At 44.2% G+C, this 14,002-nt stretch overlaps 1 protein-coding gene and 1 long non-coding RNA gene across 2 annotated transcripts in view; one reads left to right on the forward strand and one right to left on the reverse strand.

Moving 5' to 3' along the window:
• Nucleotides 1–14,002, forward strand: part of rufy3 (RUN and FYVE domain containing 3) — an 881,807-nt gene that overhangs the window by 625,314 nt on the left and 242,491 nt on the right. The window lies entirely within an intron of this gene.
• Nucleotides 1–14,002, reverse strand: part of LOC148679708 (uncharacterized) — an 890,299-nt gene that overhangs the window by 230,649 nt on the left and 645,648 nt on the right. The window lies entirely within an intron of this gene.

Raw genomic sequence — 14,002 nt, forward strand, 5'->3', positions numbered from 1 at the left:
ACCATCGTCAGCAACTACAAAAAATGACAACAACAACAGCGACGGCGGCGGAGATCACAACAGCATCAGCGCAGCTACATACAAGAAAGAAAGCTCCGCGCTCCCTGAAAACACCAGCCCCGTCTTAACAACAACCAGCCCAGCATGAAAGTCAGCTCGAGACCGAGGCTCCAACAAGAGGCCGTAGGCCTATCCACTCCAGCCAGATTACAATGCAATCCCCAGTTCCGCTACGTACCTTCTCCAGCATCATCATGCGTCTCTCATATCCAACAACGACTGTCACTGAACTCCTCCAAACTCCTAGACGCCGGGACCACAATTCAAAGCCGCTGCATTAAACCCAAAAAACTTGCGAATCCACGTCTTCACCGCCACCCCCAGGACATAACACGCTCCTGCCACACCCCCTATCCTAAACAGACATTAAACCCGCAATCTCTCCGCCTCCCCGGAGAATCAAGGAAAGGATTAAAAAGCAATATTGGATTTGGACATATTGCAGCAATCATAATTCTAAACACGGATAAAACCAATCTCCCGGACATTAAAGCAACTCTTGGGAATCCCACCTCACCTCTTCCAGCCTGCAGCCCGATTCCAGTGCACACTCCAGTCCTCCTCTTTCAGCGATCCTTACCACCTACGGGCTACGCACCCCGCCCCTCTACCTTGCGTATCATTGCTTTTTCCCCTCTAATTTAAACAAGCTCGCAGCTACTGCGGCGATGCATACGCCGTCAGCCAAGTGGTTTCGTCTACTGAAGCACAGCCGATCTCGGCGCTCCCTTCCCACAACCTCACTAGCCGTCCACCAACGCTAAACCAGAAATCACAGAGCAATTCCCCGATAAGCACATCCATACCAGCCCTACTGAAATGGGCATTAGAACGTTTCCAAAAATGTCTAATAACGGCTCTTTCATCTCCTCATAATTCTGCCTTTTTCAGCTTTAACAGCATGATTCTGCCTAATAAATATGCTTAATTTATCACGTTATAAACCAAGCAATCTATCTAATCTAGACGGCTGCAGCGCTCGGTTGCAATCAATATTACACCTGCCACCCGATTTCTGGCAATCGGAGGTCACAATTATATTTCGTAGTCCGTTTAACATTCGGATGCAGTAGTAGCCCACACATTTATGCTTAAAAACGATCCGCTGGATTTCGCCAATAACTACGGCGTTTGCACGTAATTCACCAACAAGTTCCCCGTTTCTCTCTCCCTAATATCCCCCAGCTAGACTAGTGACCGGTTTTCTAATATTTGCATTCTCATTGCGGAAGAACCTCCGGCTTAAGCACTTCTATAGAATTCTTAAGCATCAATTTGGAGTGATAGAATTTCAAGCATTAATAAGCTACTTGAATAAATCGACAAATCAGTCCCCTTTTATATTCTGGAACAAAAATATCACGCTAAGCATAAACTGTGCATCCATCTTAGAACATCAAACACACATGCGCATTATCCCGCAGGGATGCCTTTTCGTCACTCACCTACTTCATCTCGCAGCAACAATCTCCGCAATAGAAGGATCTAAATCCGATCTTGGCCGTAACAAACTCTGCCTGAAGAGCGTTGCGCACCAGAGGCGCCGACGGCGCGGTGACGCGGCGAGCTTATGACAGAGAATAGTAGATTAATACACACCAGACTCACACATTCATACTTTTATCAATAAACTAATCAATTGTACAAATAGCGCTCCACGGCGCGGCAGAATACGAAGTGTCATGAATTGTGGCTGGGCACTACGGACAGCCGCATTGACTTCCTTAGTATTTCTTTCCTTCCTGTGAAAGTCAATGGTTACAGGTTTTCAGCTTTCTTGAAAATGTTTTTTTTAGCGTTTAACATGGGAGTCACCAACCTCTGAAATAACAAATTGCTCAATTTACTTTAATTATAATTTAAGTTTTTGGTAATAATTAATAATAATGATCCAGGTGAAGTCACTGATCATGTTATGATTCTCTTAAAGTTACCAACAATGATTTAACAGGGTAGGAAATACCCCGTAATTAATATATCAATGTGCAACACTATTTTATTTATCTTTGCAAATATTTACATTTTTTCATTACTTCTATATTAGAGAAAGCTTACTTGTAAGTGGCGTTATGGTGAGCTATTTTAGATCAAGCCTGTGAGCAACACACGAGAGCCTCGTGGGCTACCTGGTGCCCATCGGTACCATATTTGGCGACTCCTGTTTTAACAGAAAAGAATTCATAAAGGTTTGTAACCATCAGGTGACGCTTAAAGCATGCGACCTGCTTATACTTACTTCCTTAAGCGCTGGAATAGAAGCCATTCATTTATTAGCTATTCAACTTCATCCTCAGTATATCCTTTTTACACAGATGCAGCCCCCTTCGAGGGGTATATTATCGGGGCCGCCAATGCGCTTCTAACAAGCAATATCGTCAATACATTCTGAAAAAAAAAAAAAAAAAAACTGTTGTACATGTTCCTAGTTGCATAGGAAATCGCTGACTCTCTTTTTGCTTTATTTTCAGAAACTGGTATCAGAAGCAGAGCCGCAGCTGACTCCATCTCTCCTTTTAAGATGATAATCCCATAACCACAGCATACACAATTTGCGTCAGCATTCATTTATACATTTTAAGTTACCCCAGAACACCTCATCAGTTTCTCACTGCTCAACACATCCACACATTCCGTTCAATACCATTTTTGGTTTCAAAACACCTTAAAGTCATAGGACTATTCAGGCTTCCCACCAGATTCATAATCCAGTCACTCATTCAGAATTGGAGCCACCACCACAGCAGCACACAAGGGCTATCGTAACAACACATACAAACACTAGGAAGGTAGTCTCCCGACACCTTCAAATCTTATATCTGACTCAGCCACAGCCATCTCAGGGAAGCTCAGAGGACCCTCACCAGCAGACGCAGTAATCCCAGCGGCCAAGGGCATGGGCCTAGTCCAGGGAGAGAACACGACCCAACCATACCAGCTTCCCGAGGGCAGAGGAACTACCCAGTCTCCCAAGGGCGCGGGCATGACCCAGCCATCAAACTTCCTTTCTTCCTTCCAGCTGATTTGCACTCAGCCTTCTCCCCCTTTTCACTCACCTAACTCCAGTAGGAGTTCTCTCCCTGCCCAGGCCCCCTTGTCAACCCCCCCCCCCCCCCCCCCCCCCCGGCCGCTGCCACAGAAGTTTTCACTGCCCCCCAACTTTTCTAACTTCTGTAGGACCCTGCCCCCCCCAATGGCTCTGGCCCCCGCAGGGGCGTTACCCCGAGCTTCGATTCCCGCAGGAATCATCTCACTGCCCTGGCCTTAGCTTTTTATATTATATGTCATTCCATAATGACATATAGTATAGCACTATTTATTTTTCTCTCTGTTTGATTTTATTTATATAATTTTATATCTATATGCACCCACGCATATAAATATGAATTTATATATAGTGCTGTCACCCTCACGCTCTGTTCCCGCAGGAACACCCCCAGAGCACCTATAGCGCCCGTCACCCTCCAGTAAGAGTCTTTACCTCCCCCTCATCTTTCCCGACTCCTACTGGAGCCAGCTAAATAGCTCACCCAACCCCGAGCTGTGACACGAGTCATGTCACTGACCCTCCCCGGCCCTAGCTTTTATTTATGTTTATTTTTATTTTTTTTTATTTATTATTATTTTTGTTTATTTCTCACACTTGTCTTTTATTTTTAAAATTTATTTATATATATGTATATATATATGCACCCACGCATATAAATATATATTTATATATAGTGCTGTCACCCTCAAGCTCTAACTCCCGCGGAGTTAGTCCCGAGCACCGGACCCCCGCAGGGGTCATCTGCCAACTGCCATTTCACCCTCCAGCTGGGGCTTCACCGACCATTCCTTTTCCCGACTCCAGCTGGAGATGGCACATACAGCTCTCTCTCCCGCAGGAGAGCCAAGAGCTTCGACTCTCGCAAGAGTCAGTAAAAACTCCCCCCCAAGGCCCTAGATTACCCCATTATATATTTATATATCTATATGTTTCATATAAATATATAATTATATATAGTGCTGCCACCTCCCAGCTCTATCTCCGCAAGGAGTGTTCCTCGAGCAAATTACTCCTTCGGAGTCCCCGCCCCCCCTGCCCCCCTTCACCCCCTTCTCCAGCCGGAGTCCTTCCTTCCCCTTCCCTTATATGACTCCAGCAGGATTCCCGCCCACCCCATGGCTCTGACCCCCGCAGGGGTCTCCCCGAGTCTCTACTCAAGCAGGAGTATTCACAGCCCACGCCAACTCTGCTCGGGTTCCCGCAGGAACCTGTTTCACCCTTTGCTCCAAAGGAGCCCTCTTTACCTTTTTCTTTTTCAAATAACTATATCCAGCAGCCGGATATAGCATTTCAAGCCTTTTGGGGAGTTTCTTCGAATACACGGCTGCTGTCCCGAGCTTCATGCATTTGGGGAGCTCTCGAGAACCACCTGATCTCGTACTCCCCTCACATGCTCTATGGACCTGGCGGGAGCCCTGGGCTCAACTATCTCCGAGCTCAGGGTTCTCTCCCGGGACAGCATGCCAAACCTGCTTACAGTTGTCAAGCAATATCTAAGTGTGAACTCTTGAAGTGAAGTTTTTAAACTAATTTCGAGAGGAGCACGTGATATAATTGACAGCAGCTGGCCACCTATCTACACTCATTAGTTAGCCAATCAGATCTATCCTAACCCACTATAAGTAGCCTAGCTAGACATTACTCCCTTATCTTCGTTTTCCGAAGAAACCCCCCATCCACCCCTTTCTCCTCCTTTTCTCCTTTACAAAAAGGGGAGCTCTCGAGAACCACCTGATCTCGTACTCCCCTCACATGCTCTATGGACCTGGTGGGAGCCCTGGGCTCAACTATCTCCGAGCTCAGGGTTCTCTCCCGGGACAGCATGCCAAACCTGCTTACAGTTGTCAAGCAATATCTAAGTGTGAACTCTTGAAAAGAGTTGATTGAGAAGGCAGAAGGAAAAGCAGGTTGTTTTTGTGTAAGGAATGTGTGTCTGTCGTGTGGAGACACTGTTGATTGTTGGCTCAGAAAGGAAGATAAGAGGCAAAGAGGAAAATGCTGCTGAGGCAGCTGGCATGTAGGGAAGAGAATGAAGAAGTGTCATGTAGGGAAAAGAATGAAGGAGATAAAGTGAAGGAAAAAGCAAGTGAAAAATGTGAAAGTGTGAATGAAAGATTAATTAGCATTACTAATCTTTTCTATACATCTGTTTCCATACATGTACCGCTGTACCATCACTATCCCGTGGCTGAGCTGCGAGCCCTGAGAACTGACCCAGACCTCAACTGCTACTGTCCCAGAAGACCTCTGACCGCACCAACGAAATTCCCACCTCGAGCGAGTGGAGGACATCTGTTTGAACTGGAGAAATGGACATTTAACGGACATTCTGCTGTGTGCTCAACATGTTGAAGACAAGCTGAGTGAAGCAAGAGCAAGACAAGAAGAAAGCAGAAAACGAGCTGCACATGGCTCTGGTACAAGCAGCCAACCAAAGATCCAACCAAGACCTGACAACCAAAGATATCACAAGTTCAAAGGCGACAAAGGTGTCAAGGGTGAGAAAGATACCAGAAGATGGAGAAAGTGGAATGTGACGGATGGCAATGAAATCTACAGAGCCTGTGGGGTACGTGACGAGAAACTCTACCAAATGTCTGCGCTTGCCACCGAGATGGACTTTTGGTCAAGGATTGACCCGAAAGGCGCAAACCAACAACGGAGCTGATGTGCGGAAAGGGAAGAGCAGTATGGAGAGGGTCTGGGCAAGCAGCCAACAGCTACAGTAAAGGGAAGTGAACATTTTTTACTAACATGTTTAAATGCAGACACATTTTTATACACACATATTCACATACACTGATATACTGGCTCTCTGCAATGAAGAAAAAGCTTGCATTTCCCACTGTAATTTTGATCACAGTGATGTTGATCATTTTTCTGATGAAATGGCATTGTTTTTTTTTGGTAATGAAGCATTTTTAATATGCCAAAATATTTTATGTTGAGTGAGACCACTTTGGTTGAGTTTCTAGCTGATAGTGGAGCTAGCAGATCTTGCATACGACCATGTGACCTACAGTGTGAAATAGCTTTGAAAAACAAATTTCATGAGTCTCTGTCTGCATCTGGTCATACAGTGATCGAGCGATTTACAGCTCCGCTGAGCTGTGAGACAGAGGGGGGTAAAATTTTCAGACATGCATTTGTTTGTTCACCAAAATGCCCCGTTCCCATCCTCGGAAGGGACATTTTGTGTAAACTAAACTTGATTTTAACGGCAGATTCCTCTGGTGTGAGAGTGATTGAAGGGGAGGAATTTTGTTGTTTACAAATTGAATCACAAGAGCCGAAGTGGGCCTATGAATGGCTCATTGAAGACAATGAATGGGCTAATTCAATTTGCAAATTGGCTAAAGAACGTGTTAAACCTTTTGACAGTGATATGATGTCTCCTGGTGAACTGCATTGTACGTCACAGGTCGTAATTGATAGGGATGATGATTTTGAAAAAGCTTGGTTTGAGAAAGATGAACAGGAAACTTTGAAATTGGAGAAAATGTACTGGAATGGCAGTTTTTGCGCAGTTTCAGTGTCTCTGTCAGAAAAGCAGCTTTCATTCTATCTCTTGTCAGCACAGGCTGTGCCTCACATATCAGTTTGCAAGGGTAAACAACAATCTTGGGCTGATTTAGGGCCGTTTGTGAAGCAGTGTGTTGAAGCTGATGACTGGGAGAGTAGAGAAAGAGGGATGGAATTTAGCAAAAGCGCAGAAGCATTTAGAGTAGACAGTGAAACAAAAACAGCTGTTTCAAAAACTGTGACTTCTATTGACAAGATGTGCGTGAAGAATTCTTGCATGGTTGACTTTACAGACATACACCCAGCTTTAGCAGAAATACCCAGCGAACTGTGGGCTAAAAGCAAGTATGATGTTGGTTTGATTAAAGGTTGTGAGCCAGTTACAATCACTGCAAAATCTGATTACAGACCATGTCAACAACAATATCCTTTGAAAAGGGAAGCCATTGAGGGCATTACCCCAGTGTTTGAGGCTTTACTGGAACAGGGCGTTATTGTACCATGCAACAATTCTGAGGTTCGCACCCCTATTTTTCCTGTGAAAAAGATAAGGGATAATGGGATGCCTACAGAATGGCGTTTTGTACAGGATTTACAAGCAGTAAATGCAGCTGTCAAACAAAGGGCTCCATTAGTTCCAAATCCGTACACGATTTTGTCACAAATTCCTGAAAAATCACAATTCTATTCAGTGGTTGATCTGGCAAATGCATTTTTAGTGTGCCAGTGGACAAAGACAGCCAATTTTGGTTTGCATTCAATTTCAATGGTAAAGGCTACACCTTTATACGTCTGTGTCAGGGTTTTACAGCATCTCCAACTTTGTACAATGAAGCGTTGTTAAGAAGTTTGGAACCTTTGACCCTGACAGCTGGAACTGCTTTGCTACAGTATGTTGATGACTTGTTGATATGTGCTGAGGATGAGGAGACATGTGTGAAAGACACTGTGACTCTCCTTAAACACCTGGCTAAGGAGGGCCACAAAGTCAGTTTGACAAAATTGCAGTTTGTTAAACAAAAGGTAACATTTTTGGGGCATGTCATTGCACCACACAGTAAATCTCTGTCTGAAAAAAGGGTGAGTGGTATAAAAAATGTACCAAAACCGCTGACGAAAAAACAAATGTTGTCTTTTTTGGGAATGTGCTCATATTGTCGCACATTTATTCCAAATTATGCAATTTTGGAACAACCCCTGAGAGCCCTAACATTAGGAAAGGGGATGAAATCCACTGACAAACTAGAGTGGACGACAGAGGCAGAGCAGGCATTTGTAAACATGAAATTACAAATGGCTGAAGCCCCTGCATTGGGTTTACCTGTACCAACAAAACCATTTGTTCAGATGGTAGATGAGAGAAATGGGTTCATGATGTCATTGCTCCTACAGGATCATGGAGGTAGATTGCGACCTGTGGCCTACTTTTCGAGCAAACTTGACCCTGCAGTAGCAGACCTGCCACGTTGCTTAAGAGCAGTGGCGGCTGCGGAAAAAGCTGTTATGGTTTCAAGAGATTTTGTTGGTTATTCTGATCTGATATTGATGGTGCCACATTCTCTGTCCATGATACTTCAAGAACAAAAAACATCGCATCTGTCAACTGCTCGCTGGCTGAGATATCACACTATCTTGTTAGATATGCCAAATGTGACTGTTAAACGATGTACTGGTTTGAATGCAGCTACTATTCTTCCTACTGAGGAGGATGGGGAAGGGCATCATTGTTGTTTAACAGCACTTGAACAGGTGTGTACACCACGACCTGACCTCTCTGACGAACCACTTGAAAATTGTGACAATGTCCTCTTTGTGGATGGTTCAGCGTTCAAAGATCCACAAACAGGCCAGAATAAGGTTGGTTACGCTGTAACAACTGAATTTGATGTGATGGCTTCTGGTAAATTACCAGGGCACTATTCGGCACAGGCCGCAGAGCTCGTGGCATTGACAGAGGCATGTAATTTGATGGCAGAAAAAGAAGCTACCATTTACACTGACTCTAGGTATGCATTTGGGGTAGCTCATGATTTTGGGGCTCTGTGGAAACACAGAAAATTTCTAAAGTCTGATGGTCGACCAATAGTCAATGCTCCTTTAGTGGCAGCACTGCTGGATGCGATTTTACTACTTGACAAACTGGCCATTTGTAAATGCGTAGCGCACACTAACAACAAAGATTCTGTTTCTGTAGGTAACTCCAGAGCAGACGCAGCAGCAAAAGTCACGGCGTCCCGAGACGAGGACAACTCTGAATGTTCTCTGCTATCTGTTGATAATGACAATGACATGTGTTCTTCTTTGCAGGATATGCAGACCTTCGCGACGGGGCTGGAGAAAAACAAGTGGAGACAGTCTGGCTGTGTGATGAAAGATAATGTGTGGAAGTATGCTGAGGGCAAGGCGTGTTTACCAAAATTTTTTTTCCCAACATTATGCGAAATTACTTCACGGTAAAGATCATGTGTCAAAAACAGCAATGGTTGCGCAAATGATTGAACTGTGGTTCACAAAGGGGTTGACTACATTTGCGGACAATTTCTGTAGACGATGTGTAATTTGTAACACACATAATGTGGCCAGAGTGATAAAAGTTCCACAATCATCTCATCCACCTCCAACGGGGCCTTTTGAATATTTGATAATGAATTTCATTGAATTGTCCCCATGCAATGGGAAAAGGTATTGTTTGGTGATGGTTGACGTGGTCAAAGTGGGTTGAAGTTTTTCCAACCTCAAAACAAGATTCGGCTGCGGTAGCAAAAGCGTTACTGACTGAAATCGTGCCGAGATGGGGAATACCACAAAAAATAAGCTCAGATAATGGTACCCATTTTGTTAATGAAGCAATCAAACAAGTGGGCCAATATTTGGAAATTGATTTGAGAACACATTGCAGTTACCATTCAGCTTCAGGTGGAGCTGTTGAGAGAGAAAATGGTATTGTGAAAAAAACAAATTGGCAAAATGTTGTGAAGACACAGGGCTTCTATGGGTTCAAGCTTTACCCATTGTCCTAATGTACATGAGAATGAGAAAAAGATCAAAAATGAATTTGAGCCCATTTGAAATTCTCTTTGGCAGACCACCGTGTGTAGGTGTGAATGGGGGTAAACAGCAGCTGCCCTCAACAGATGTGTGTGAGGATGACATGTTGAATTACTGTAAGATATGTCTCATGTGTTGTCCAATGTTTGTGTGCAGGTAAAGGCCGCATTGGGGAAGGCAGCTGAGAGACCACTACACAATCTGAGGCCTGGCGATTTCGTGGTGATAAGGGACCTGAGGAGAAAGAGCTGGAGAGCGAAACGTTGGCTGGGTCCATTTCAAATGCTACTGACCACTGAGACAGCGGTGAAGGTCGCAGAGCGGGCGACGTGGGTGCACGCTGGGCACTGCAGGAAAATTCCACCACCTGAGGAGGATTCCGCGAGGGAGTAGGAGAAAAAGAGGGGCTCTGAAGATGTCTGAAGGAAAACAGCAGGCTGATATCTGAGTGAAGCAAGGTCACAGCTGGGGAGAAACAACAACAAAGTCAAGAGGGGTGTGTAAAACAGTAACTTCTGAATACAACACCAAGCAGCAATCAGACGGAGGAGAAGGCAACCAAAAGAGAGGTGAAAAAGCTGTGCTTGACCATCACATTAAGGATCTGAAGATGGACGAAAAGATTGCTGGCATCCATTCTGTGTGCAAGTAATGTGTGGTCTGAGGAGAACAACACTGGCATTGCTGCTAGTGTCACCTTAATTAACCTGATTACAACAAAACATTACTGGCGTTGTAGTTGATATGAGATTGGCCGTAAAAGTGCCTAAGAAAGCCAACAACTCCTGGCTAGATTGGCTATCGTTTAAATGGGGAACCTGGATCTACTGGGCCTTTACTGTAGTTTTACCTATAGTGGGGGTGGGTCTAGTGTTATTGTGTTGTCTGCCATGTATTTTCAGATTTATATCATGGTCAGTGGGCAGACTGATTACATCTACAACATCCCTTCAGATGGTAAAGATGGCTGTCAACAAAGAGGGTATGAATATTGATATGGGGGATGAATTTGATTATGACTTTGGTGATAGCAGCAGCTATGTGGATATGAACAAAAAAAACCCGTGAACAGACTAAGAACAGATTTAGGTGACGGCTGTTACTTAATTGAGAAAATGTTAATTGATCTGACTTTTTGTTTGAATTTTGAGACGACTATTTGCTTGCTTACATGTATTTTGGGTCTATCCAAAGAAAAACAGCAAACTGCATGAGTTGTATGTTCTGTAACAAGTCTTAAAAGAGTGATCATTTGCATGAAAATCGAGAGAAGAGTGTAAATGTGATGTATGTTTAAGAGTACAGAAACAACAACGTGTTCCTATGTTTATGAGTATTATGATTTAATTAACAACGTAGAGGGTTAGTTATTTTAATTAACTGACAAATGTTTCTGAATTTTGTTGTGTAAAATCAATCAATAGTGTGCAAATAACAGGCAATTTCTGTGATGGAACCTCTGAGGGGTAACTGAGGGTCTGACTTCGGTCAGGAGCGCAATAACAGTGATTATTTGTTTAGCCCGGCTCCCAGGGAAGAGGGATGTTTTGAAAAGTAAATCTTAATGGGGAAACTATATTAAGAAGAGGGTTTGAACATCTCTAGTGTATTTATGTGTGCAGAAACCTGTTAAATGATTTGTGTAATCAGCATGATCAATATAATCAGAATGTGATTTATAACTAGTGTGATTTTAGAAAAGGTGAAAAAATGAATTTGATGATGAGTTATCAATGAATGATAAAAAGAGAGGAATTGTAATGAAAATTCATATTTAGATGAGCTTTATATGTTAGAAACTTGTCTAAGACTCATTATTACATGTGTGTGTATCTGTGTTCTCCATATGTTCATCATAAAACCTATGTGTACATTTTTATAGATAACTATATTTCTTTAGGTGAAAGCTTTTTCATTATCCTAAGAAGGATGTGTGGTTGTTTTGAGCATATCGCACGAACAGCAGAAGACGCCTGACGTAATTGCAGATGAGGCCTTATTGGGAGTTGACCTCGTAAGCAGTACAAACCAGATAAAAGGGTGAACACACTTGACTTCAGTATCTCACTCTGCAGAAACTGTTGTTGCTGTATGACTGTGATCTTCTTTATAAAGAATAAAACTTGTAAAAGACATCCCGGGTAAGACTTTGTTTCTTGACCACTGAGAGAAAATAGCCACTACAGGGCACTGTAGTTCGCCACTCACTCTGAGAGCGAACTACAGTCCCTAAAGACTTCAAGTTCATACATACCTCGCGCACACATCCGGAACTCACTTACACTGATTTATGATTCACAGCTGTCTCCGTTTCCTCTTAATTTCATGGACTATTTTTACACCATTCACCCATTGTTTGTCAGTTTGTTGTTCGTCTTGTTTGGTATGTTGTTCCTAAGATTTGTTTTGTATCCTGTCGTAGTTCCTGAGCCTTATTCCAGTTCTGTCATAGTATCTTGTTTTCTTTGTTTGTTTGCTACTTTGTTACTTTGGATATTTTTGAATTTTCTGTTACCGCACGTTTTCATCATTAAATTGCTATTGGATCCTACACCTTTTGTCTCCGTCCCTTCAACGTACCTTGACAGAACGACGAACTCAAAAAATGGATCCAGCAGATGATTTTATTGTAAGTATAAAACAAGGGAACCGCTCCGTCGAGCGTTACATTAAAGAATTTTTGGATCTGGCCCCAAGGAGCACTTTTAGCGATTTACTGCTAATGATGTTCTTTCGGGGAGGACTTTTAGAACCTGTGCGATCCAAAATGCCACCATTTGAGGAGGAGTGGAGTCTCTATTACTTTATGGAGCATGCACTTTTAATATCTGGCTCTCCTCTCTCGATCGCCCTGAAGCAGGAAAACCCTCAGGAGGAAGGCCTGAGTGGTGATCAACAGAAAGGTCTGTTTTCGGGTCCTGCTAATTTATCTTCAGGAGGGAGGAGAGAAGCCCAACTGAAGCGTCGGGCTATTCCAAGACCTGCTTTTTCTGAGCCTCTGGACAGACTTCTTGAACTTTGTAAATCCCCAGTGTCGGCTCCAGCCCCAGAGCGCCCGCCAGTGTCGGCTCTAGCCCCAGAGCGCCCGCCAGTGCGCACTTCAGTGCCGGTTGCAGTCTGCCTCCTTGCCCTGCCAGCACCTCCCAGACTCCTTGCCCTGCCGGCCCCAGCCCGGCTCCTTGCCCTGCTGGCCCCAGTCCGGCTCCTCGCCTTACCAACGCCATCCAGACGTCTTGCCCTGCCAGTACCTCCCAGACGTCTTGCCCTGCCAGCACCTCCCAGACGTCTTGCCCTGCCGGCCCCAGCCCGGCTCCTTGCTCTGCCGACTCCAGCCCGGCTCCTTGCTCTGCCGACCCCAGCCCGGCTCCCAGCTCTGCCGGTCCCAGCCCCGCCGGCCCCAGTCCAGCCGCCTCCAGCCCCCCCGGCTCCAGTTCAGCCGCCTCCAGCCCCGCCGGCTCCAGTCCAGCCGCCTCCAGCCCCGCCCGCTCTAGTCCAGTTGCCTCCAGCCCCGCCAGCTCCTGTCCAGTTGCTTCCAGCTCAGCCGAATCCAGTCCAGTTGCCTCTCATACAGCCGGCTCCCCACAGACCTCCTGCCTTGTATCTCCTGTTGGATTGTCCCTGGGTCATCCCTCCCGCTCCTCCCTGTTGTGCCTCTTCGCTACTCGGGACGAACCCTCCGGCTACAACCTGGTTTCCTGCCGGGGCAGCTGAACCCCCCTGGACGTTTCCTTCTGATCCTCCCTGGTCTGACCCTCCCATCCCTCCCCTTGCTCCTCCAACTGTACACCTGTCACACTCTAAAATTGAATATTAATTTGGTTAAGAGCTTATTAGAAAACAAATAAACTGAATTTGTATATTAAATAGAGCATGAACTTATACATTGTGAATACACTTTTAATATGTGATAAGAACTTTTTAAATATTTTTTTTAATGTGTGTGGTGATGGAAATGACAGTAGTAAAAATGACGTTTCAACAGTTTATTGTGAAAAAATGAAAAATAGCTTCACAGATTAGCTTTGAGTTGATACTAGCCTTTCATGTATACAAAACACTCTTATTTACCTTCATTTTGTTCAGCATGTTTGGAAATGATGTAGAATAAATGTATTTCCTTATCAAGCAATATTTACCTTGATTTTTCTTCAAGTGTTGTTGATAAAAATGTAAATTCCTTCCATCTTGAAGATGTTCTCAGATGGCACTATTCATTTTCATAGAAACCACCTAAATAATCTCACACAAACTTTTTAAAGCGACATTACAGTGTTGTGGTGGAAATGACACTGATATATTTTATAAAAAAGTAATAATGATAATAGT

The sequence above is a fragment of the Danio rerio genome, chromosome 5 (genome assembly GCF_052040795.2).
Source record: "Danio rerio strain M-AB ecotype USA chromosome 5, GRCz13ab, whole genome shotgun sequence".
NCBI classification, from domain to species: domain Eukaryota; kingdom Metazoa; phylum Chordata; class Actinopteri; order Cypriniformes; family Danionidae; genus Danio; species Danio rerio.